This window comes from Balaenoptera physalus (assembly GCF_965194825.1).
Source record: "Balaenoptera physalus genome assembly, chromosome: 1".
Classification (NCBI taxonomy): domain Eukaryota; kingdom Metazoa; phylum Chordata; class Mammalia; order Artiodactyla; family Balaenopteridae; genus Balaenoptera; species Balaenoptera physalus.
Window position 1 is genome coordinate 109,538,806 of NC_138882.1, and position 27,222 is coordinate 109,566,027.

The window sequence follows — 27,222 nt, forward strand, 5'->3', positions numbered from 1 at the left end:
TTGATCATCATTGCTTTCTAATAAGATTTATTCTCTGATAAGGCAATTTCCTTGAAAATTCTCACATCTATGCTTTCCTATGAACTTTAGAATAATTTTTTTCCAGTTTGTCAAGCATTACATCTAATGTAATTTAATTTCATTAAATATACATATATAGACAAATACACATAAGTTTGGAAAGGATTGATGTTTTAAGGCTCTTAGATCAAATACTGGAACATAGACTGCTTCTGCATTTATTCAGATTATATTGTATATCTTTCAATAAAATTATAGTTTTCTTCAATAACTTGTATTTTTATTGCTGAAATACCTGTATATGGTACACCATATTCCATTCAATCAGATCTTGCTAATCACTAAAATATTGAAATGACTTATTTACTTATCCATATATTTCATTGTCTTCTCATATAATAATTAAGGAATCCAATGATTCATTACTTGAGAAGTTGCCATATACTTGTCTGTGAATGTATCCATTTTTTTCAGAAGCCATAAGCCAATTTATCAAGCATCTGAACCAAGAGATTCTTATGTGCCTGAAACTTTTTTTTTTTAATCTTTTTTATTTTGGGCTGTGTTGGGTGTTCATTGCTGCACACAGGTCTTCTCTCGTTGCGGCAAGTGGGGGCTACTCCTTGTTTCGGTGCGTGAGCTTCTCATTGTGGTGTCTTCTCGTTGCAAAGCACAGGCTCTAGGCACGCTGGCTTCAGTAGTTGTGGCTTGCGGGCTCTAGAGCACAGGCTCAGTAGTTGTGGCACATGGGCTTAGTTGCTCCGTGGCATGTGGGATCTTGCCAGACCAGGGATCGAACCCGTGTCCCCTGCATTGGCAGGTGGATTCTTAACCACTGCGCCACCAGGGAAGGCCCATGCCTGCAACTTGTATAAACATTTTATCCAGTATATTAAGATGCAAAATAGTTGTCATGTTAAGTGTTATACAATGTAGAAATTTGAATACTGAATTATAAAGATCATATTTATATGTGCTCAGAAGCAGTGATCACCTGTTATGAATATTAGCATATAAAATGATTTGTATACTATAAATCATCTATATGTGATTTTTTTCCCACAAGATTACTAGATGCTAGTGCAATTATTGCTTAGCATCATCAAAACCTCTGCTGAAGATTGGCAAAACAGACCTAAAATTGAAAAAAGTTTTTTCAAAATAGAAGAGAGCTTACTAAGGGCATTAAGAGACCTTAGTTTGTTCTCTTCTACCTGGATGTCTCCAGTTATAGGCAGAGAGAGACCATCTTTTTTCATCTATAGGGAAAGAGAATAGTTTTCCCAGAAGTGAAATATTCTTCTATGAAAATCAGCTTCAGGACAAACAACAACATATGAGAGCAATACTTCTTCTTTGTGTGTTGGAGTTTATAGCATGTAGAAGGAAATGTTGAACAACAACACAAAGGCTGGAAGGGGAAAATGAAGTGATATTATTGTAAGGAGTATATGCCCAAGGTAAAATGGAATGTTACTTAGAAGCAGATCAGTTAAAGATGTACTCCATAAATGCTGATGCAACCACTAAACTAACAAAACACAATGTTATAACTAATAAGTAACAAAGAAGATGAAATAAAAAATACTCAATCCAAAAGAAGGAAAAAGGAGAGCCACCCAGTCTATGGTGTTTTGTTATGGCAGCCTGAGCAGATTAAGATAGGTATCTTCAAAAAACCTACAGATAACATCATACTTAATGGTTAAAGAGTGAGTTATTTTCCCCTTGGACATGTAATGAAGCAAGAATTTCTGCTCTCATCATCCCTGCTAAGCATTGTTCTGGAAGTTCTAGCCTATGAAATAGGCAATAAAAGAAATAAAAGGCATCCAGATTGTAACAAAAGAAGTAAATCAGTCTTTATACACAGACAACATGATCACGTATGCAGAAGATTCTATGGAATCTACAAAAAAATTAACTAGAACTAATACATCAGTTTAGCAAGATTGCAGGATACCAGGTCAATATATAAAAATTAGTTGTATGATGGTAATTTTCAATTTCCCTCATATCTTCTACATTTATTAATTAAAATTTCTCTGAAAAGAACAGTTGTCTCTTCTCACTCATTTATTCAGTCAATAGTTTATTTATTTTAGTATGAACTCATGAATATTTATTTTATAATTTGGGTTGTAATCCAATACTATGTTATTTTTTGTTGTTATGGCTCAAATTGTTCCAGCTTTGGACACTGAGGGGCTCTTCTTGGTTGGCGTGTCTCCATTCCTCCCTCCCTCCCTCCTCCATCCTTTCTTTTCCTTTCTCTGTCTTTCTTTTTCTTCCTCCCTCCCTCCCTTCTTTCCTTGCTTCCTTTTTTACTTATTTTTTTTCATTTTTGGAATTCTTCTTTCCTTTTTGACACCACACAATGCTCCAGGCTCACCTTTTTTTTTCCCAGCTCAAGGCCAATATTCAACCACTTCACAAGAAGCCCTAATACTTTTTATTAAAAAATGGTACTTAGAAATCAAAATCTTAAAATTAAAATGCTCCCTTCTCCAAAGACTCTAATGCAACATTACATTAGAGTAATATATTTAGTATACATAAGGAACATTAAGGGGTTCCTTGTAGCCTGCCACCTTGATTATTTGTTACTTCTTGACAGTGAGGAACCTGGCTGTCATTATCTACAATATATTTACTTATTTCTTCAGCCTTGTTATACATGTAGCATAGTTTCAGATTTACTAACCCATATGCTGTGAGAAACAATTTTACCAATTAAAGGGTTTGTGTAGTTCTTTTTGTCTTTAGCATTACAATATCTACTTAAAATACTGTTTTACAGCATTACAAAGGTCAGCTCCTTTCTTTCATATCCTCTTCAGTGTGGTTGTGTCATACATTTGTAATACAGTTAGATTCATGTATCGCCAACTGTATTCCATTTGGGATCCTTTTCAACATCATGGTTGATTATTTTTTCAGTCGCATACAGTAAACATCACTCTTTTTTGGTGTACAGTTCTATGGGTTTTGACAAATGTATAATCATGTATTTACCATACAGAATATTTCTATGACCATCAAAATTTTCTCGTGTGCTCCTTTATAGTTAACTCTTCCCTCTATCCTGCATCTGTTTTCTGTCTTTATAGTTTTGTTTTTCACAGAATATCATATATACATGTAGACTATTTAGCTGGCTTCTTTCATTTAGCAAAATGCACTTAAGATTTATCCATGTTGTTACTTGAAGCAGTAGTTCATTAATTTTGGTTGCTAAGTAGTATTCTATCATATGGGTATAACTGTTGAACCACTCACCCATTAAAGGGCAATTGCATGTTTTCAGGTTTTGGTGATTATGAATAAAGTTGCTATAAACATTCTCATGCAGACTTTGTGTGAACAAAATATTTTAACTCACTTGGCTAAATATCTAGCAACAGGATTGGTGGGTTTGTATGGTAAGTACATGTTTAACTTTATAAGAAACTGCCAAATCATTTTTAATTTTGATTAAATCCAAAATATTATTTTTGTGGATTGTGTTTCTAGTGTCATATCTAAGAACTGTTTACAAAACCCAAGATCAGGTAGACTTTTTCTAGAAATTTTAGAGTTTTACATTTCACAGTTACATCTATAATTCCATTTTAGTTAATTTTTGTGTTAGATGTGACAATTAGATCAGGTTCACTTTTTTTTGCATATGGTAATCTGATTGCTCCAGAACCTTTCGTTGAAAAGACTTTGCTTTCGCCTTTGAATTGCCTTTGTACCTGTTTCAAAAATCAGTTGACTGTATTGTGTGGGTCTATTTCTAGGCTTTCCATTCTGTTCCATTGATCTGTGTGTCTATTCTTTCACCAGTACCATGTTCTTTTCTTCATTACTGTAGTTTACATGTAGTCTTGAAATCAGGCAGTGTGAGTCTTCTATTTTGATCTTTTTCAGAATTGTTTTGACTATTCTGTTCCTTTGTCTTTCTGTTTAAATTTTATATGCAACTTGTAAATATTAAAAAAAACACACACCTGTGGTTTTGATTAGAATCACATTGAATCTATATATTAAACTGAGAAGGATTTACATAAGAGCAATACTGTATCCTCAATCCATAATCACAGTATGCCTCTCCATTTATTTAGGTCTTCTTCGATTTCTTTCATCAATGATTTTTTACTTTTCAGCATATAGATTTAGTATGAATTTTGTTAGCTTTGTTCCCAGTGATTTCATATTATAGAGTGCTACTATAAATGGTATTTTTTAAATTGTAAATTCCAATTTTGCTGGTAATTAAGAATATGATTGACTTTTGTATGTTTTTCTTGTATCCCAAGACCATCCTTAACAATGCTCATTAGTTCCAGAAGATGTTATGTAGACTCGTTTGGTTTTTCTACATATATAATCATATGTTTAAACATGGCAATTGTTTGGGTAGCTAAAAAGTAAGAAACAATACTATGTCTTCCAAATAATTTAGATTTTGGAGAGAGATTACCCTATTTAAAAAAAGTAAAATATATACAAAATTCTAATCATGATAAAACTGTAGCCTAACTGATGTTTTTAAACATATCTAAAGAAAATGTTAATAGATATGGCATTTAGAAAAAATAAGCCAAGAGAGCAGACAGAGTTTTGACATTTATAGGTTAGTAATTAAACAATCAGCACATTTCAGGGAAGATGGGCACTGAATCTTAAGGATAATGAATAAGGTTTCTGGTGTAGACAGGAATGATTCATCCTATCTGAACTTGGCCTGGATGAAATTACCTCTATTTGTCTGATTTCATTTCCTCCAAGCATCCTATTGATTATCATTTGGTTTCAGGTTCTGAAGTCAGAGTGCTTTGGTTCTATTCAGCCCCAGCATTCAATGGTTAGGTGCAGGCTTTTTAATATCTTTGAACTCCATTTTCCTCATTTGTAAAATGAAGCTAAGAATAGTACTTACTTCCTAGGACTGATGCGAGAATTAAATAAGATAATACAGTTCAGTAGGCTAATGTGGGCATCTCATAAGTAAAACGGACATGGCAGATATCTGAGCTTCCACTGTTCTTACTGGCATCCCAAACTGGCATCTCTCTCAAGAAGATGGCCAGATGAGAGACCCCAGCAGCCAGAGGCAATGGAGTGTACCAAAGGCTGTGGGAACATAGGGGGCTGGAGATGAATGCATCTTTTACATGAGGGAATTGAGCAGTGGCAATTAGCCTCTTCTCGTGGGGCTTCCCAGATGACTCAGGGAGAAGCAAGCGGGCACCCACTTGTGCCCAGGACATCATCAACTAAGAGTGGACTATAATAGCTAGTAAGACTTACCCTTTCTATAATATATGGCTACCCAGAAAGACTTTTGCTAGAAAGACTTATGCCTCTTGTCTTTTCCCGACCCTGGAGATGCTGGAAGGAGGAGAGGTATTGTGGGGCAAGAGGACTGAAAATGTCCTCCACCTGGCACTTCCTTTTCACTTGATACCTTGCAGGTACTGGCAGTGAGAAGGTGAACACTGAATTATCTATGAGATACAATCAACTGGATTTTTAATATCTGAAAATGAATGCATAGCTATATATTCTGCCCAATATGTCTTAAGAGACCAAAAAGGAAAAGTAAACAGAGCAGGTTTTGAAGAAAAAATAAAACATTTTCATATTTGTATTCTACAGAAAACAGACTGTGCAATTAACAGGTTTTTGTAGCTGGGAACAATTTTTTCCTATTTGGGAACTCTTTTTTTTTTAAACTTACTTTTTCATGTCAAGAAAAATGTTTTATTTTTCCTTTCATCATTTTAATGAAGTGTTGAAAGAATATATGTAGGATATGAAGCATAATAATAAAAGTAACAACACAAACCAAGCTGCAACTTAAGAACTAGAGGTGACAAATATTTCCTACTAAGTGCTCTCCCTATCGTGTATACCTGTTTCCACTCTAGAAGTAATCGCTCTCTTCAATTTGTGTTTATTTTTTGTGTAGCAGATACTGTCCGTGCCCCACCTTCATACTCTTGGCACTCACCATTCTTGTAAATGCAGGTGGATTCTTACTGCCAGTGTCTGCAACTCTCTGCCTAGGGGATTTCTCTGGAGTGGATAAGGTGGGCTAGAAGTTCCAGAGAACTTGCTTTTTGTTCTTTTTTAGTATGTTTTAACACATGCACACACACACACACACACACACACACCTCTAAGCAATATATTGTTCAGTCTTGTGTTATCATAAATGTGATATCACACATTATATAGTTTTCTGAGACTTGCTTTTTTCATTCAACATCATGTTTCCAAAACTCATCTGTTTTGTGTATACCTGTAGTTCATTCATTTTACGACTATTTATACTGTCTTGTGACTACAACTTGAATCAACATAATTTTTAAAATTCATTCTCCCATTGATGGATATTTGGGTTGCTTCCATATTCTTTCTATAATGAATAGTGCAAGACTCTCAGGGAACCTGTGCAAAAATTATTGTATCATAGTTCATGAGAATGTTCATTCCAAATTGCATTCCAAAGTGGTTGTAGCAACTTACATTCCCTCTGGCATAAGAATTCCCATTGAACCAAATTCTCTGCAACATTTGATCTTGACATTTCTTCACTGATTTGTAGTGCTGCCTTCATTTTATGTGACGTTATCATCATGTATGGATCCATCTGGACTCATTGGAATAGTCATTAGCTCATTTATCTGTTATTGCACCAATAGCATGTTACATTTATACTATATTTTGTAGACTATCCTAATATATCTGGTAGAACAAGTTCCCCTCTTTTCTTTGTAAAGGTTGACTTTACTATTTGTGGATCATTTCTTTTTTTCAAAATCATTCCTCAAAAAAATATAAAACTTTTTGTTTGTGGTTTCCTTGAATATTTAATGTTAATTTCGAGAGTAGTGACTTTTTATAGTATTGAGACATATCATCCAAGTGCATGGAATGCCTCTCTCTTTATTCAGATCATTTTCTATGTTACTTTGAGTTCTAAGTTTTGTCCATAGAGATCTTGTGTATTCTTCTAAAGGAATTCCTAGGCACTTTACTGTCTTTGTTACTATTATGAAAGTTATCCTCTTAAGGTTAATTTCTATTTGGCTATTGTAGTAGAGAACAAAATCTCTCATAAGTAGATATTCACATCACCTGCCAATTATGGCAGTGTTATGTGTTACCTTCTAATGCTTATCTTCTTTATTTCTTTTTATTTCTTTGTAGTCTTTACCAGAACTTCCAATATTATATTAAACATGAGCAGTGTTAGTAGATCTTCTTGTCTAGTTCCTATCTTAAAGGGACTGCATTAAAAGTTTTTTCATTTCTTACAAGGTTTACTGTAGATTTTGGTATATACCTTTGACCAAGTTAAAGATAGTTCTCTTTTATTCCTAATTTGCTAATGTCTCTTGTGAAAAATAGAGCTTGCCTTTTATCAAATGCCTTTCTAGCTCAATTGTGAAAATTACATATTTTTTCTCTTTAGACTATTAATGTCACAAATTAAAATTGATAGATGAAATTCAATTTATTTTATAATTGTAAGACTATTCACTGGATATGACGAGAGAGAAATATGATGTCTAGAGCTGCTATAGCTTGGGCAAAGACCTTGTCTGAGAATGAAGCCAACACACAGAAAAAAGCAGAACAAAACTAAGAGATGAAGAAAAGCGGGTCCTGGCAATATGCATTGTGGCATCAAGCGACATGTGAACTCAGTGGTCTCCTAAACATTCGTTTGGTAAGCCAATAAATTCTCTAAAACCACTTTGAGGTTGCTTTTTCTGCTATGTACTTGATTTGAACACATTACTCACATAATTCAAGGTCTGATTTTTTTTTTCAAACATCAATAGTTATTGATAATCTGCCATTCTTTTTTTTTTTAAAATAGGAATTATTTATTTATTTATTTATTTATTTATTTATTTATTTATTTATTTATTTATTTTTGGCTGTGTTGGGTCTTCGTTTCTGTGCGAGGGCTTTCTCTAGTTGTGGCAAGCAGGGGCCACTCTTCATCGTGGTGCGCGGGCCTCTCACTATCGTCGCCTCTCTTGTTGGGGAGCACAGGCTCCAGTCGCGCAGGCTCAGTAGTTGTGGCTCACGGGCCCAGTTGCTCCGCGGCATGTGGGATCTTCCCAGACCAGGGCTCGAACCCGTGTCCCCTGCATTAAAAGGCAGACTCTCAACCACTGCGCCACCAGGGAAGCCCTAAGGTCTGATTTTTTAAGTGGCTAACATTTATAAAATTGCCGATTCTATCTTTATGATTTGAATGACTCCTTTTTTGTAACATCAATTTGCAAAAATTTATGAATCTGTTCCTTAACACTAATCCACTTCTTTGTCTATTTTGTCTATTTCTAAACCAATAGTATTCTCATTTTTTAACATTTATATTGCTTTTTAATTATATTTATTTTTGAACGGTTCAAAGTCAGAAAGTTTAGAACAGTGTACATTAAAAACTCTCCTCCCGGCTCCTGACTCTCAATCACAGTGTTTCCCATTCAGATCACCCAGTTTGATAGATTTCCTGTATATCCTCCCTGAGAACTTTAAGCATACACAAGCAAATATATTATAAGCCAAAAAAGTAGTGTACTATAAAAACTGATCTGCACCTTTAAAATAGTGAATCTTACAAATTATTCCACTTCAGGATATAATGCACATTTTCATTATTTTTATAGCTGGGTAGTATTCTGTTGGATGAATATAACCTCATTTGTTTTACCAATCTTCTATTGACATTTCTTTTTTTTTTTTTTTGCTATTAAAAATAGTTAAGGATTGAAAACCTTGTGCACATATCATGTTGAATATGGGGGTATGTAACTCTAGTATACATTCTTTGTTGTGAAAGTACTGAATCAGAAGGTGTATATATATATATGTACATATATATATACAAATTTTTAATTTTTGGAAAAATATTGTGAAATTACCTTGGCTTAAAAATTATGCATTTCAGGTGGTAATATGTTTGAAAATATCTATTTTTCCACAGCCTATTATCAAAATGTTTTATACTGGTGAATGAAAAGTGGTATCCACTATTTTAAAATCAACCTTATTGAGATATAATTTACATATGACAAAACACACCCATTTTAAATGTACACTTCAATATGCTTTGACAAATTTATACACCTGTATAACTACCTCCACAATTAAGAGAAAAAAATTTTTATCACCCTAAATGTTACTTTGAGCCCCACCCAAGTGATTCCCATACCCATCCTTAGTACCTGAAGGTCATTGGTCAGTTTTGTGTTGCTATATATTATATATGCTGTTTGTCAAGTTTCACATGAGTGGAATTGTACAGTATGTACTCCTTTGTGCCCAGATTCAGTCATGTTTTTGTGTGTATCAGTAGTCTATTATTTTTTTATTACTGAGTAGTATTACATTGTAAAAATACAATTAATTTATCAATACACCTATTAATGAATATGAGTTATTTTTAGTTTTGGACATTTGAATAAAGTTACTATCAACATTGATGAACAAATTTTTATGTGTACATATGTCTTCCATTCTTTGGGGTAGATACTTAAAAGTGGAATCTCTGGGTCAAACTTTATGAGATTGCCAACTGGAGCAAACTGGTTGTAAAATTTTGCATTCCTATTACTAATACAGAGAATTCTGTTTGCTCTGCATTCTTTCTAACACTTGATATCATCAGTCATTTACATTTTTGCCATTTTAGTGAGTCTATAATGCTATCTTATTACAGTTTTAATTTGCATTTCTCTGATGATGAAGGATGTTGAGCATCTTTACATATACTCATTAACCACTCTTACATCTTCTTTTCTGAATTTCTATTCAATCTTTTGCTCACTTAAACAAATTTAGTTGTTTGTTTGTTACAGAGTTGTAGGAGTTTATAACTATACCTATATCTGTATCTATTATCTAGCTATCGTTTATCATCATCTATTATCAATCATCTATCTATATAGTTTGGATACAAGCCTTTTGTCAGATAAATGTACAACTTTTTGCCAGTTTGTGGCTCACCTTTTCATTTTTTAAATGATGTCTTTTGAAGAGCAGAAGTTTTTCATTTTGATTAATACAAATTTATCACTGTGTAAATGTGTATTTATTTGTTTTAGCTGAGAAATCTCTGCATGTCCCAAAATAATGAAGATTTTACCCTATGTTTCCTCCTAGGTACTTTATACTATTGGCTTTTATGTTCATGTCTATGAATCTTTTTGAATTATTTTTTTGCATGTGGAGGGAGGTAAGGTTCATCTAAATCAAGTTTATTTTCTTACATGTGGATATGTAATTTTTCCAGGCCCATTTATTGAAAACATTCTCTATTACCCATAAATTACCTTTTCATCTTTAAAAAAAATAATTGACCATACATTTGTAGACATACTTATGAACTCTCAATTCAATTCCATTGGATTATCTACCTGTCTTCACAACAGTATCATGTTGTCTTGATTGCTGTAGTTGTACAGTGAATCTTGAAATTAGGTGGTGTAACTCCTCCAAATATTTTCTGCTTTTTCAAAATTGTTTTACCTATATAGGTTCTTTTGATTCCAGTACAGATTTTAAATTCATCTTGTCAATTTCTATTAAAAAGCTTGCTGGGATTTTTGATCAAGATTGTGTTAAATCTCTTGGTCAGTTTGGGGAGACTTAAAAAAAAGCTGAGTCATCCAATCTATGAATAGGATATAACTCTTCACTTATTTCATCCTCGTCTTGGCCATGTTTTACAGTTGTTATTGTGTATATCTTGTTCCCCAGAAGATATTTATGTTTTTTGATGATGTTGTAAATGGTATTCTTTAAATTTCAATTTCCATTTTTTTATTAGTAATAAAGAAATGCAATGCATTTTGTGTCTTAAGCCTAGTATTCCTGTGACCTTATAAGGATAAAGAGATTTCTACACCTTCCTTTCCAATTTGTATGCATCTTTTTGTATTCTTACATATAACACTAAATAAGACTTCTTTGTTCCTAACATTAAGAGGAAAACATCCAGTGTTTCACTATTAATTATGAGGTTAGGGAAAGATTTTACACAAAACCGCATATCCAATTGAAGATGCTCCCTCTTTTTTTTTTTTTTACAGGCGGTTTTTATTAGTTATCTATTTTATACATATTAATGTATATATGTCAACCCCAATCTCCCAGTTCATCCCACCACCACCACCCCCCTGCTCTCCCCGCTTGGTGTCCATATGTTTGTTCTCTACATGTCTGTCTCTATTTCTGGATTGCAAACGGTTCTTCTGTACCATTTTACTAGATTCCGCATATATGTGTTAATATACGATATTTGTTTTTCTCTTTCTGACATACTTCACTCTGTATGACAGACTCTAGGTCCATCCATGTCTCTACAAATGACCCAATTTCATTCCTTTTTATGGCTGAGTAATATTCCATTGTATATATGTACCACAACTTCTTTATCCATTCATCTGTCGATGGGCATTTAGGTTGCTTCCATGACCTGGCTATTGTAAATAGTGCTGCAATGAACATTGGGGTGCATGTGTCTTTCAGAATTATGGTTTGCTCTGGGTATATGCCCAGTAGTGGGATTGCTGGGTCACATGGTAATTCTATTTTTAGTTTTTTGGGTTTTTTTTTAAAATAAATTTATTGATTTTATTTATTTTCATTTTTGGCTGCGTTGTGTCTTTGTTGCCACACACAGACTTTCTCTAGTTGTGGCGAGCAGGGGCTACTCTTCGCTGCGGTGCGCCAGCTTCTCATTGCGGTGGCTTCTCTTGTTGCAAAGCACAGACACTAGGCGCGCAGGCTTCAGTAGTTGTGGCACGCCAGCTCAGTAGTTGTAGCTCATGGGCTCTAGAGCGCAGGCTCAGTAGTTGTGGTGCAAGGGCTTAGTTGCTCCGTGGCATGTGGGATCTTCCTGGACCAGGACTCGAACCCATGTCCCCTGCACTGGCAGGCAGATTCTTAACCACTGCACCACCAGGGAAGCCCTATTTTTAGCTTTTTAAGGAACCTCCATACTGTTCTCCATAGTGGCTGTATCAATTTACATTCCCACCAACAGTGCAAGAGGGTTCCCTTTTCTCCACACCCTCTCCAGCATTTATTATTTGTAGATTTTTTGATGAGGGCCATTATGACTGGTGTGAGGTCATACCTCATTGTAGGTTTGATTTGCATTTCTCTAATGATTACTGATGTTAAGCATTCTTTCATGTGTTTGTTGGCAATCTGTATATCTTCTTTGAAGAAATGTCTATTTAGGTCTTCTGCCCATTTTTGGATTGGGTTGTTTTTTTGATATTGAGCTGCATGAGCTGCTTGTAAATTTTGGAGATTAATCCTTTGTCAGTTGCTTCGTTTTCAAACATTTACTCCCATTCTAAGGGTTGTCTTTTCATCTTGCTTATGGTTTCCTTTGCTGCACAAAAGCTTTTAAGTTTCATTAGGTCCCTTTTGTTTTTATTTCCATTTTTCTAGGAGGTGGGTCAAAAAGGATCTTGCTGTGATTTATGTCATAGAGTGTTCTGCCTATGTTTTCCTCTCAGAGTTTTATGGTGTCTGGCCTTATATTTAGGTCTTTAATCCATTTTGAATTTATTTTTGTATACAGTGTTAGGGAGTGTTCTAATTTCATTCTTTTACTTGTAGCTGTCCTGTTTTCCCAGCACAACTTATTGAAGAAGCTGTCTTTTCTCCATTGTATATTCTTGCTTCCTTTATCAAAGGTAACGTGACCATATGTGCATAGGTTTATCTCTGGGCTTTCTATCCTGTTCCATTGCTCTATATTTCTGTTTTTGTGCCAGTACCATATTGTCTTACTTACTGTAGCTTTGTAGTATAGTCTGAAGTCAGGGAGCCTGATTCCTCCAGCTTCGTTTTTCGTTCTCCAGATTGCATTGGCTATTCGGGGTCTTTTGTGTTTCCATGCATATTGTGAAATTTTTTGTTCTAGTTCTCTGAAAAACGCCATCAGTAGTTTGATAGGAATTGCATTGAATCTGTAGATTGCTTTGGGTAGTATAGTCATTTTTACAATGTTAATTCTTCCAATCCAGGAACATGGTATATCTCTCCATCTGTTTGTATCATCTTTAATTTCTTTCATTAGTGTCTTATACTTTTCTACATATAGGTCTTTTGTCTCCTTAGGTAGGTTTGTTCCTAGGTATTTTATTCTTTTTGCTACAATGGTAAATGGGAGTGTTTCCTTAATTTCTCTTTCAGATTTTTCATCATTAGTGTATAGGAATGCAAGAGATTTCTGTGCATTGATTTTGTATCCTGCTACTTTACCAAATTCATTGATTAACTCTAGTAGTTTTTTGATAGCATCTTTAGGATTCTCTGTGTATAGTATCACGTCATCTGCAAACAGTGACAGCTTTACTTCTTCTTTTATGATTTGGGTTCCTTTTATTTCTTTTTTTTTCTCTGATTGCTGTGGCTAAAACTTCTAAAACTATGTTGAATAATAGTGGTGAGAGTGGGCAACCTTGTCTTGTTCCTGATCTTAGTGGAAATGGTTTCAGTTTTTCACCATTGAGGATGAAGTTGGCTGCAGGTTTGTCATATATGGCCTTTATTATGTTGAGGTAAGTTCCCTCTATGCCTACTTTCTGGAGGGTTTTTATCATAAATTGGTGTTGAATTTTGTCCAAAGCTTTTTCTGCATCTATTGATATGATCATATGGTTTTTCTCCTTCAATTTGTTAATATGGTGTATCACATTGATTGATTTGCCTATTTTGAAGAATCCTTGCATTCCTGGGAAAAACCCCACTTGATCATGGTGTATGATCCTTTTAATGTGCTGTTGGATTCTGTCTTCTAGTATTTTGTTGAGGATTTTTGCATCTATGCTCATTAGTGATATTAGCCTGTAGTTTTCTTTTTTTGTAGCGTCTTTGTCTGGTTTTGATATCAGGGTGATGGTGGCCTCGTAGAATTAGTTTGGGAGTATTCCTCCCTCTGCTATATTTTGGAAGAGTTTGAGAAGGATAGGTGTTAGCTCTTCTCTAAATGTTTGAGAGAATTCGCCTGTGAAGCCATCTCGTCCTGAGCTTTTATTTGTTGGAATATTTTTAATCACATTCTCAATTTCAGTGCTTGTGATTGTTCTCTTTATATTTTCTATTTCTTCTTGGTTCAGTCTAGGAAGGTTGTACTTTTCTAAGAATTTTTCCATTTCTTCCAGGTTGTCCATTTTATTGGCATAGAGTTGCTTGTAGTAATCTCTCACGATCCTTTGTATTTCTGCAGTGCCAGTTGTTACTTCTCCTTTTTCATTTCTCATTCTATTGATTTGAGTCTTTTCCCTTTTTTTCTTGAGGGGTCTGGCTAATGGTTTATCAATTTTGTTTATCTTCTCAAAGAACCAGTTTTTAGTTTTATTGATCTTTGCTATTGTTTCCTTCATTTCATTTATTTCTCATCTGATCTTTATTATTTCTTTCCTTCTGCTAACGTTGGGGTTTTTGTGTTCTTCTTTCTCTAATTGCTTTAGGTATAAGGTCAGCTTATTTATTTGCGATGTTTCTTTTTTCTTGAGGTGGGATTGTATTGCTCTAAACTTCCCTCTTGGAACTGCTTTTGCTGCATCCCATAGGTTTTGGGTCATCGTGTTTTCATTGTCATTTGTTTCTAGGTATTTTTTGATTTCCTCTTTGACTTCTACAGTGATCTCCTGATTATTAAGTAGTGTATTGTTTAGCCTCCATGTGTTTGTATTTTTTTACAGATTTTTTTCCTGTAATTGATATCTCGTTTCATAGCGTTGTGGTCAGAAAAGATACTTGATGCAATTTCAATTTTCTTAAATTTACCAAGGCTTTATTTGTGACCCAAGATATGATCTATCCTGGAGAATGTTCCATGAGCACTTGAAAAGAAAGTGTATTCTGTTCTTTTTGGATGGAATGTCCTATAAATATCAATTAAGTCCATCTTGTTTAATGTATCATTTAAAGCTTGTGTTTCCTTCTTTATTTTCATTTTGGATGATATGTCCCTTGGTGAAAGTGGGGTGTTAAAGTCCCCGACTATGATTGTGTTGCTGTCAATTTCCCCTTTTATGGCTGTTAGCATTTGCCTTGTGTATTGAGGTGCTCCTATGTTGGGTGCATAAATATTTACAATTGTTATATCTTCTTCTTGGATTGATCCCTTGATCATTATGTAATGTCCTTTGTCTCTTGTAATAGTCTTTGTTTTAAAGTCTATTTTGTCTGATATAAAAACTGCTACTCCAGCTTTCTTTTGATTTCCATTTAATTAGAATATCTTTTTCCATCCCCTCACTTTCAGTCTGTATGTGTCCCTAGGTCTGAAGTGGGTCTCTTTTAGACAGCATATATATGGGTTTTGTTTTTGTATCCAGTCAGCAAGCCTGTGTCTTTTGGTTCGAGCATTTAATCGATTCAAATTTAAGGTAATTATTGATATGTATGTTCCTATTACCATTTTCTTAGTTGTTTTGAGTTTGTTTTTGTAGGTCCTTTTCTTCTCTTGTGTTTCCCACTTAGAGAAGTTCCTGTAGCATTTGTTGTAGAGCTGGTTTGGTGGTGCTGAATTCTCTTACCTTTTGCTTGTCTGTAAAGCTGTTGATTTCTCTGTCAAATCTGAATGAGATGCTTGCCGTGTAGAGTAATCTGGGTTGTAGGTTCTTCCCTTTCACCACTTCAAATATATCAAGCCACTCCCTTCTGGCTTATAGAGGTTCTGCTGAGAAATAAGCTATTAACCTTTTGGGAATTCCCTTTTATGTTATTTGTTGTTTTCCCCTTGTTGCTTTTAATAATTTTTCTTTGTCCTTAATTTTTGTCCATTTGATTACTATGTGTCATGACATGTTTCTCCTTGGTTTTATCCTGCCTGGGACTCTCTGCGCTTCCTGGACTTGGGTGGCTATTTCCTTTCACATGTTAGGGAAGTTTTCGACTATAATCTCTTCAAATATTTTCTCGGGTCCTTTCTCTCACTCTTCTTCTCCTGGGACTCCTATAATGCAAATGTTGGTGCGTTTATTGTTGTCCCAGAGGTCTCTTAGGCTGTCTTCATTTCTTTTCATTCTTTTTTCTTTATTCTGTTCTGCAGTAGTGAATTCCACCATTCTGTCTTCCAGGTCACTTATCCATTCTTCTGCTATTGATTCCTTCTAGTGTATTTTTCGTTTCAGTTATTGTTTTGTTCATCTGTTTGTTTGTTCTTTAATTCTTCTAGGTCTTTGTTAAACATTTCTTGCATCTTCTAGATCTTTGCCTCCATTCTTTTTCCGAGGTCCTGGATCATCTTCACTATCATTATTCTGAATTCTTTTTCTGGAAGGCTGCCTATCTCCACTTCATTTAATTGTTTTTCTGGAGTTTTATCTTGTTCCTTCATCTGGTACATAGTCCTCTGCCTTTTCATTTAGTCTGTCTTTCTGTGAATGTGGTTTTCATTCCACAGGCTGCAGGATTATAGTTTTCTTGCTTCTGCTGTCTGCCGTCTGGTGGATGAGGCTATCTAAGAGGCTTGTGCAAGCTTCCTGATGGGAGGGACTGGTGATGGGTAGAGCTGGGTGTTGGTCTGGTGAGCAGAGCTCAGTGAAACTTTAATCCACTTGTCTGCTGATGGGTGGGGCTGAGTTCCCTTCTTGTTGGTTGTTTGGCCTTAGGTGACCCAGCACTGGCACCTACAGGCTCTTTGGTGGGCTAATGGCAGACTTCTGGAGGGCTCATGCCAAGCAGTACTTCCCAGAACTTCTGCTGCCTGTGTCCTTGTCCCCTCAGTGAGGCACAGCCACCGCCCACCTCTGCAGGAGACCCTCCAACACTAGCAGGTAAGTCTGGTTCAGCCTCCTATGGGGTCACTGCTCCTTCCCCTGGTCCCGATGGGCACACTACTTTGTGTGTGCCCTCCAAGAGTGGAGTCTCTGTTTCCCCCCATCCTGTTGAAGTCCTGCAATCAAATCCCTCTAGCTTTCAAAATCTGATTCTCTGGAAATTCTTCCTCCCATTGCCCCAGGTTGGGAAGCCTGATGTGGGGCTCAGAACTTTCACTCCAGTGGGTGGGCTTCTGTGGTATATTTGTTCTCTGGTTTGTGAGTCACCCACCCAGGGGTTATGAGATTTGATTTTTATTGTGATTGCACCCCTCCTACCATCTCATTGCAACTTCTCCTTTGTCTTTGGATGTGGGGTATCTTTTCTGGTGAGTTGCAGTGTCTTCCTGTCGATAACTGTTCAGCAGTTAGCTGTGATTCTGGTACTCTCACAAGAGGGAGTGAGCGCACGTCCTTCTACTCTGCCATCTTGAACTAATCTCGAAGATGCTCCCTCTTGAGATGCTCCCTGTTGTTCCTTTTTATTTTTTTCAAGAGCTCATCATCAATGGAAGTCAAATTTTGTTAAATGATTTTCTACATCTATTAAGATAGTTCTATGTGTTTTCTCCTTATTCTGTTAAAATGGTGGATTATGATTGATGTTTAAATGCTAAACTAACCTTGGGATAAACACCACTTCTGGGATAAATTCCACTTGGTTAAGATTTCTCATACTTATAAATATTGTTGAATGTTATTGCTAATTTTTCTTTAAGGTTTTTTCTTATTGTTGTTCATGTGATATATTGGTCTGCTATTCTTTTTCTCTTTCTCTCTCCCTTGTTTTATTTAGTTTTGGTATCAGTGCAATGCATCCTCTATTTTCTCAAAGAGTTAGTATTAATATTTTTATTTCTTAAAGATTTGATATTATTCACCAGTGAAACCATCTGGCTGAAAGTTTTTTTGTAGGAAGCTTTTATATCACAACTCTATTTCTTTAACAGAGATGGGCCTATTCAGATTTTCAATTTCTTTTTGAGACAGTTTTGGTAAGTTTATCTTCAAAGGAAATTTTTTATTCATCTAAGTTCTTGAATTTATTGGTGTAAAGTTTTTCATAATTTTTCCTTATTGTCCTTCTGATTTCTGTATGATCTGTAGTGATAACTCCTCTTATGTTCCTCAACTGGTAATTTGTGTTCGCTTTCTCTTTTTTGTCCTTCATCAGTCTAATAAGGTTTTACCAATTTTATTTATAATTTCAAAGAACTGACATGTGGTTTTGCTATTTTTTAAAATTCTTTGTCTCTTCCCTATTTTGTTTTCAGATTTCTTTTTTTAGATTCTTAAGGTAGAAGCTTAGAGAATTCATTTTGGATCTTTCTTTTTTATAATGTCAACATTTATAATTATACATTGCTCTCTAATCACTTTTTAAACTGCGTCTCACAGATATTCATGTTGTATTTTCATTTTCATTTAGTTAATTTATTTCACGATGTATTCTAATTTCCTTTTTGATTTCTTCTTTGAGCAACAAATTATTTAGAAATGTATTGTTTAATCTCCAAATATTTTAGGTTTTCTAGAAAGCTTTCTGTTACTGATTTTTAACTTGAATTCATTGTGGTAAAAAAAATACACTATGATTTCATTCTTTTTAAAATTGCTGTGACTTGTCTTATGAATGAGCATGAATATTGCTTATCTTGATTAATATTCCATGTACACATGAAAATAATTTATATTCAAAGTTTTGGGATGGATATTTATATATATAATTATATTTATGAATTTATATATTTATATGTTATAATACTGTGTAATAATATAATTTTACATTTTTATAGTCCAGAAAGTTGATGGTGTTATTAAAATATTCTATAACTTTGTTACTTTACCTATTCAATGCCACATACAAGAAAACAAAAAAGAGGAATACAGATTGGAAAGGAAGGTGGAGAAATGTATCCAGTCACTAATGACATGAGAATGTACATAAAACTGACTGTTCTTTTCTAATGGAAAGTTAAACTTATTGTTTTTTTTAAAATAGTTCCTATTTTAAAAGAAGAGAGTTAAACCTGTAAGCTGTGATCTTGAAAGAGAGAGAGAAAGAGAGAGGAAATCTAAATAAATACAAAGCTTCCCTTTTCGTTTCTTTGAAAAGAAAATAATTTTTTTTTTCATTTGTTTCTTGACTCCTATTCTTCTAGGAGGGAATGAGAATTTCTCTACTACATCCACGTAACTTTATTCAGAGATATTTTATCTGCACAGACTCAAGGGTGGCCATCAGAGAGAACCAAAAGGCCAACCTTGATATTTTCCCATCCCACTTGCGTGAGACAAGTCACTTGAATATTTCTTGAAGTATTTAGAAATGATTGTATTTTCTGCGTATCTAAAGATCTACCATCTTTGTCCATTATTTTCTAATGAAAAATTAAACTTACCATTTCTATTTAATAATTTCTACTTAATATACAGAAAGGCTTATTTCTCCTGGGAAACTTTCTATTGCTATAAATATTCAATGTATCCTTACAGTTTTTACTTTATCTTCACCATTGGTTGTAAAGAGTTGAAAATAGTATAATCATTCTTTGTGTGTAGATAGACTTATGCTACACAAAATTTGTAATAATGATGATGATTGTTATGAAAAATGAGCTTAAACAGCTAAAACATTAACAGTGGAATTATCTAATAAACTTAAAGCAACTTGAGACATATTGTCAAAAACTGAGATTATATCAGCATGTAAGCTCAGTTTGTGTTTAAATATCTTATTTATTTTTGTCATATTTTATCAGTCTAAGCAAATGCTTTTAAGGTACTTGAATGTAATTGAATTTTCTCTACTATAGCACTTCAATTAGTTAATAATTTATACCACTCTTGAAGGTTTCTATTTAGTAATGTTTCTTTCTTTATATTTCATCTAAGATGTGAGATATATTCTGGGGGCTAACAGAATCATATTTCTAAAAGGTTGCATTTATCTTGTATTCTTACTATTCACTTTTAATTGTAAGCATAATCAATAGTCTAGCTTTTAAGATACGTTATATAATAGAGAAGTAATAAGGCTCTTTGAATGTTTTCCAGCATTTGCCTGACGAAAGTGTCAATAAAAACAGATATTAAGATTCAAGCATACACTATGACCTAGCATGTACTCTCCTGCATTTTGCAGCAAAAGATTGTCCAGAAGGAGCTAGTCTAAATTTTTACATTTTATTTTGAACTTATTTTAAAACATTGTTGTTTAAAATAGTGCTTATTAAAACAAAAACCTTATTTTATTTCAGCTCGCTCTTCATTTTGCTGTAAGAAGCCTTCATAACTTACTAATTGAGAGGGTTCTGAGTCAGACTGCCTGGCTTTATCACTTCTAATTCTGGGACCTTGGTCAAATTACTTGAGCTCTTTGTACCTCTAGTTTCTTACATATATGTAAAGGAAATAATGATATGGTTTATTTCATAAGACTATGCTTTATGAGATAATATATGTTAGGGATTATAAAATTGGCACATAGGTAGCACCTAATTAACATTAGGAACTTCTTATTACTCTGAACTCACACAGAATGTTTAGTTATACACAGTTGTCATTTTGACAAAAAAAAACTTTTAGGAAGATAATTCTTTCATTCACTCAGTAAAGATATGTTGAGAGTTTACAGTCTGTCAGGCGATGTGCTAAGTATTGAAGGGAGGATAAAAACTGTTTCTGACCTAAAGGAGGTAACTGGTTGTAGGGAGACAAGTGAGGGGACAGCAAGACAAGATGATAGCTGCTATGATATAATAGAGCAGGGACCAGCAAACTTTTTCTGAAAAGGGTCAGATAGTTAATTATTTTTGGCTCTGTGGGTCATGCAGTTTCTGTTGCAAGTACTCAGTTCTGCTGTTGTACTGCCAGCTAAAAATTGGCATTTGCCATTTGCCTCTACAAGGATTAAATCACAAGCTGCTGCAACTGCTGACCTTCAACACCCCCTGAAAGGAGTTCAGGGTAGAGATCAAGAATGAGGCACTCTGTGCTCTGGGAAAAACTGGCAGAACAGGCCTTCAGATAGATATTTTCAGGAGAAGATTGTATGAGCCCAACTCTTGGATCTCCTCATATCTGGAAAAGCACTAAAATCAAATGGTGACATCTGCTCTTCGGGACTAGCAGTAGCCTTCACAAGACTATCAGCAACCTTGTGTAAAAATATGTGCTTGACTGCATGTACTCCCCCTTCACCAAAATCACATATATACTGACCTACCCCCTTACATCTTTGGAGCAGTTTCTCAGAGCTATCTGAAATGCTGCCTCCCGGGCTATAGTCTTCATTTGGCCCCCAAATGAGGCAAACTTAACTCACAACTCTCAGGTTGTGCATTTTTTTCAATCGACAGTACTAAAGCACTTGTTTCAGACTATACAAAAATAGGTAGGAGGCCAGATTTGTCTCTAGGCCATAGTTTTTTTGTCTGTAGCTTGTTGACTCCTGAGATAGAAGGATCAGGGTTCCTGGGAGGAGTGGTTTTAAGGGAAGTCTTTCTGGAGAAAAGTATGACAAACAGGTTTAAATATAGAGTACAAATAATTCAGGTGAAAATGAGTGAAGGAATAATATGCAAAGCATAAAATAGCATGTGCAAATAATAGCCATCTATAATAGCCACCAAAACTGAGTACTTACTTTGTACTCTGCACTTTACATAAATTATTTAATTTATTCATCTCAATATCCATATGAAGTAGTCATTATTATGTCTATTTTTCAGAGAAGAAAATTGAGACTTAAAAAATTAAGCATCTTGCTATGGTCACACAGATTATAAGTACCAAAGGGGTGTTTTGAAACCAGATCTAAGTGATTCCATGCATGCATGAGCTCTTAAACATTATATTATACGATACCAACAGATTTTTAGCTATTTAGAAAACAGCAAATACCATGGCCAAGGCACTGAATGGATTTGAGTTGATGGAAGAAATGGGGCAAGATCAATGCTCTATTAATGACTTTGGAATTTATCCTGAGGGTGAAGGAAGAATTATTACAGGATTTTAAGCAACAGACCTGTGTTTTAGAAAAATGATTCTAGCCACATGGTAGAGGAAAACTCATTGATAATCAAGGCCCTCAATCAATATTTGTTAAATTTTTAAAAATAATAAGAGTGTATTAAAGGGGTTGAAACAGGATACATGAAGTGTATTTGGAAACTAGAGCAGTGATCTAGGGAAGTGGTTATGAGGGTCTAAATGCAGACAGTGGTTGAGGGAATGGGAGAAGAGATAATAGACATACAGTGGTTCTCAAATTTAATTCCCTAGCATAATTACTGTGGTGCTTTTAAAAATTACACATGCTAAATATCATTCCTGGAGATTCTGATTCAATAGGCCTGGGTGGGAACTAAGCATCTACACTTTGTAGAGATTTCATGGATGATCTTGTCAGCCAGCATAAAGAAGCCCTGGGAAATAGAAAGAGTACCATGTAAATTATGGCACATTTACTAAGATTAGGAATGAATGAAGGGGAAGAAGATAAATTTCAAACTGAAGAAGGTGCAGTTGAGTCTTTTAGGTGCATTCAAATGGAGACATCTGACAGGCACTGGATAGAGTTTCCAGAGCTCAGGAGCAGGGCTAGACAGCCAATAGAAACACGGAAGTCAGTAATCATTCATAGAAAGAAGATTAAACATATGTTCTATAAGTTATGTTACAGCTGAATTCAAGATCAGAATGCCTCAGAGGGTAATCAGGCATTGGAACAGAGGCCTATTGGCTACCTAGTACCTTTAAAACACACCACTTTTCAACCGTGGGTTTGTCCTTTATTAGGGTCAGCAAGGTTCTACATGCCAGCATGGTGCCATAAAATTTCCAGAAATTAGGCATTTTCTAGTGCTCTCCTCAAACACGGAGTATAAAGTTGTTTTTAATGGGGCTGAGTTGGGCAGGAGGAGACAATCCCCAACAGCACTAACACTCAGTGTACACCAGCTAATCAGCAGCACCCCCAGGGGAGGCAGTTGCCACAATTAGCAGAACTTCTTGCAAAGCCAAAGAAGTAGGTGAGTACAAAAGAGAATGGGCTGTACACTTAGTCAACACCTACAGCAATTTCTAATGTTTCATTTAACAGAAATAGTCCGTGCCATCAGTATAAAGGACAATGCCTATCTTTTGTTTGTTGGAAAGAAAGCATATATCCAACTCTCATAAGGATAACTAAAACCATTTTGATTTTTTTTAAAAAGGGAAGCTAGAGCAGAGACAGGTCTGAAACTTTCACAGTTTAGACGGCATCTTTCATGAAATTCTTGATACTGAGTCAAATTAACAAGAAGCTTTTGATAACTACTCTGAAGAAGCATTATAGAAGTGCATTTTTGTACATTTGGGCTTGAGGACAGTTATCTAGTAAATCAATGACTGATGGTGGGTAAATGAACGCACAAAGAGCCTTAGTTATTTATTTATAATTTCCGCTCCTTAGATTCCCGAAAGAACTTCCCATTACAATAAAAATGTTTATATGTATATCTTATTTTATTTTATTTTTTAAAAAATTTTATTGGAGACTAGTTGATTTAAAATGTGTTAGTTTCTACTGTACAGCAAAATGAATCAATTATATATATACATATATCCACTGTTTTTTTAGATTCTTTTCCCATATAGGTCATTACAGAGTGTCGAGAAGAGTTCCCTGTGGTATACAGGGAACTGTATATTAGTTATCTGTATATTAGTTATTAGTTATCTATTTTATATATAGTAGTGTGTATATGTCATCTCCCAATTGATCCTCCTCCCCTTTTTCCCCCTTGGTAACCACAAGTTTGTTTTCTACATCTGTGACTCTATTTCTGTTTTGTAAATAAGTTCATTTGTACCCTTTTTTTAAATTCCACATATAAGTGATATCATATGATGTTTGTCTTTCTCTGTCTGACTTACTTCACTCAGTATGACAATCTCTAGGTCCAAAAATTTTTATTTTTATTAAAGCAAAAAATTTAAAAGTCAGTATTAAAAGGGCCATAATGAGACACAGTGACCCTCTCTCTGCTTTATCCCTCAGTCCTTCTCCCCCCGAACAATTATTTTTCAACTTTTTCATGTTTTTTCTTGATATTTGAACATAATATATATGTTGCTATTACTTGACTTAATCTTTTTAATATATTAACTTAATTTTATATTAGTTCTCCTAACCCCCCTTAATTCTCCCTTTTCCATCCTTCTAATAATAGTTCTATCACAACGTTTGATTGAATCAATAGGCAGTGTCTACCTCATGTCACTATGGATATTATTCATTGTGGAGCCAAGTAGCATATCATGACTGTTTCCCTTCCAGCACAATCTTCTCTATCCTCCATATCCCCAAAATTAATAATTTGCTTGCTTTTTCACTTACTGAACTTTATGTATGTATTGCTAATTCTTCCCAGTAGCACCAACAAGTTCATATGGTTTTCCAAATACTTACACAACTAACCTATATTTATTATTTTTTCTTTCTTTCTGGAGAATGTCCTCCAGACCCTTCCACTTATCCTCTCTATTCTGGACAGGTTTCTTCTAATGCATAGATGTCCTTTTGGGAACTTCTCTTTCTACTTTTCTACATTGGATCCCTGTTTCTTGAATCCAATGGTTTCTTCTTTCTTGGTTTAGTGACTGTTTTTCTGGATGACATCCTTCACTAGCTTACAAAGCAGTGGTGCATGAAAAAGTATATTTTTTAAGTCTCACTTTTTGAAGGTGTCTTTTGCCATTCCATGGAATTTAAAAATTGAGGTTATCTTATTTTTAAGTTTCATGTGCTCTTTCTTGTCCCTTTATCACAGCATCTCTTTTGTGTTAGAAATGAAATACATCTTTTTTGGTGGTATTAATTATAACGATTTCTTAAAGTTTTCCTATTTTTCCCTGCTAACATTCAGTATAGTGTTCTATGTATGTCAATTAGGACAAGCTGGTTGATAGTGTTGTTCACTTCTTCCATATCCTTACTGATTTCCAGTACATATATTCTATCAGTTACTAAGAGAGATGTGTGAAATCTCCAACTGTAATTGTGGATTTGTTGATTTCTACTGTCAGTTCTATCAGTTTTGCTTCATGTATTTTAAAGTTCTATTGTTAGATGTATATACATTTAGTATTATTATACCTTCTTAATAAATAAACCCTTTTATTATTAGTGATGATAATCATTAACATTATGTAATGTCTCTCTCTTATTTTTTTGGTAGTAATCCTTGTTTTGAAGTCTACTTTGTCTGATATTAATATAAACGATCAATTTTTTTTTAATTATTATATTTTATTTTATTTTTTGGCTGCTCCGTGCAGCATGTGGGATCTTAGTTCCCTGACCAGGGATCGAACCCATGCCCCCTGCATTGGAAGCAGGGATTCTTAACCACTGGACTGCCAGGGAAGTTCCCAATTTTTCTTTTGATTAAATTTTACATGGTATGTCTTCTTTTTCCACTTTTATTCTTACCAATCTATGTTTTTATATTTAAAGTTGGGTTCTTATAGTTAGCTCAGCAGTTAGATATTGATTTTCTTTTTAATCCAATCTTACCATCTCTGCCTTTTAATTGGAATGCTTAGACAATTTACTTTTAATGTGATTATTGTTATTGTTACATTTAAATCAACACTGCAGTTTTTTTCTCTATTTTTCCTACCTATTATTTTTTTTCCCCTCTTTCCCTTTATTTTCTGTGTATCTACTATAGGTTTTTGCTTTGTGGTTACCATGAGGCTTACATAAAACAACTTATATTGATAACAGTCTATTTAAGTTGATATCAACTTAAGTTTGAACACAGTCTAAAGCTCTATGTTTTTATTCCCCCACTGATGCTTTACGTTTTTGATGTCACAATTTACATCTTTTTATCTGTGTATCCATTAACAAAATACTGTAGTTATAGTTATTTTTATTATTGTTGTCTTTTAATCTTCTTACTAGCTTTATAAATAATTAAGTCACCACATTTACACTATTAGATTATTTAAATTTTACTATGTATTTACTTTTACCAATGAGATTTACACAGTTCACTCTTGAACAATGCAGGGGTTAGGGGTATCGACCCCCCTGCATAGTTGAAAATTTTCGTATAACTTTACAGTCAGCCCTCCACATCCTTAGTTCTGCATCCATGGATTCAACCAACAGTAAATCATGTAGGACTGTAGTATGTATTTACTGGAAAAAAATCCATGTTTAAGTGGACCGCACAGTTCAAGGGTCATGTTGTTCAAGGGTCAACTGTGCTTTGCTATGTTTTTCTGTTACTAATTAGTGCTCTTTTATTTCAGCTTAAAGAAGTCTCTTTAACATTTCTTGTAAGACATGTTATTTCTTTCATTTGTCTTCTTTTTCTGTCTGTTTTTGATTAGTTGAATATTTTATATAATTATACTCCATCTTCTTAGTTGTTTTACTAGTTAAACTACTTTCTCTAATTTTGTTTTTAGTAGTTGCCCTACTACTAAACAAAGTTTACAGTATACAGCCTTAATTTATTGCAGTCTAGCTTCAAATATTATAATATCACTTTATTTATCCTGCAAGAAACTTGTAACAGTAAACTTTCAATTTTTCCCTCCCTTTCACTGTGCTATTATTATCATACTTTTTATTTTACCTGTGTTATAAATTCAAAAACATTGTTACTGGTATTTTATTTTCTTTAGATAATTTTGGGATAGAACATTTAAAAATATACTTTTATAGCTATCTTAATTTCTATTATTTCCAGGGCTCTTCATTTTTTTATATATATTTCTAATTTGCTCTCTGAAGGACTTTATTTAACATATCTTAAAGTGTGTGACTACTGGTAATGAATTCTATTATCTCTTGTTTATATAAAGAGATCTTTACTTTTACTGGGTATACAGTTCTGGGTTGACAGATTTTTTTCTTAATTTCTTTCTTTCTTTTAGTACTTTAAAGATGACATTGTCTTGTGACTTGTATAGTTTCTAATAAGGTCTGTTGTAATTCTAACTTTTGCTCCTCTATACGTAATTTGTCTTTCTTTTCCGTGTCAGCCTTCAAATTTTCTCATTATCTTTGTTTGTTTTTTAACAATTTTTGTATTGTCTTTGTGATTTTAAAATATTATTTTTACTGCTTGGGTTTCTTTGAGATTCTTGGATATATTTTTTGTCATGTTTTATTACTTCTGGAAAATTCTTCACTGTTAACTCTTTACATATTTCTTCATAAAATAATTTCTTATTTTTCCTCTTCTTCTGGGGTTCAAGTTACATGTATATTGGACCATTTGATATTGTCCCACAGTTCTTGAATGCTTTTTTCTGTTTGTTTTTCATA

The 27,222-nt window shown here is 34.2% G+C and overlaps 1 long non-coding RNA gene across 1 annotated transcript; it reads left to right on the forward strand.

Annotated features, from left to right (window-relative positions):
• Positions 1-3,922: 3,922 nt before the first annotated feature.
• LOC309636604 lies at positions 3,923-10,008 on the forward strand. The gene is made up of 2 exons (XR_014250099.1): positions 3,923-7,830; positions 8,223-10,008. It is a non-coding gene; the product is annotated as an uncharacterized lncRNA (long non-coding RNA).
• Positions 10,009-27,222: the final 17,214 nt, after the last annotated feature.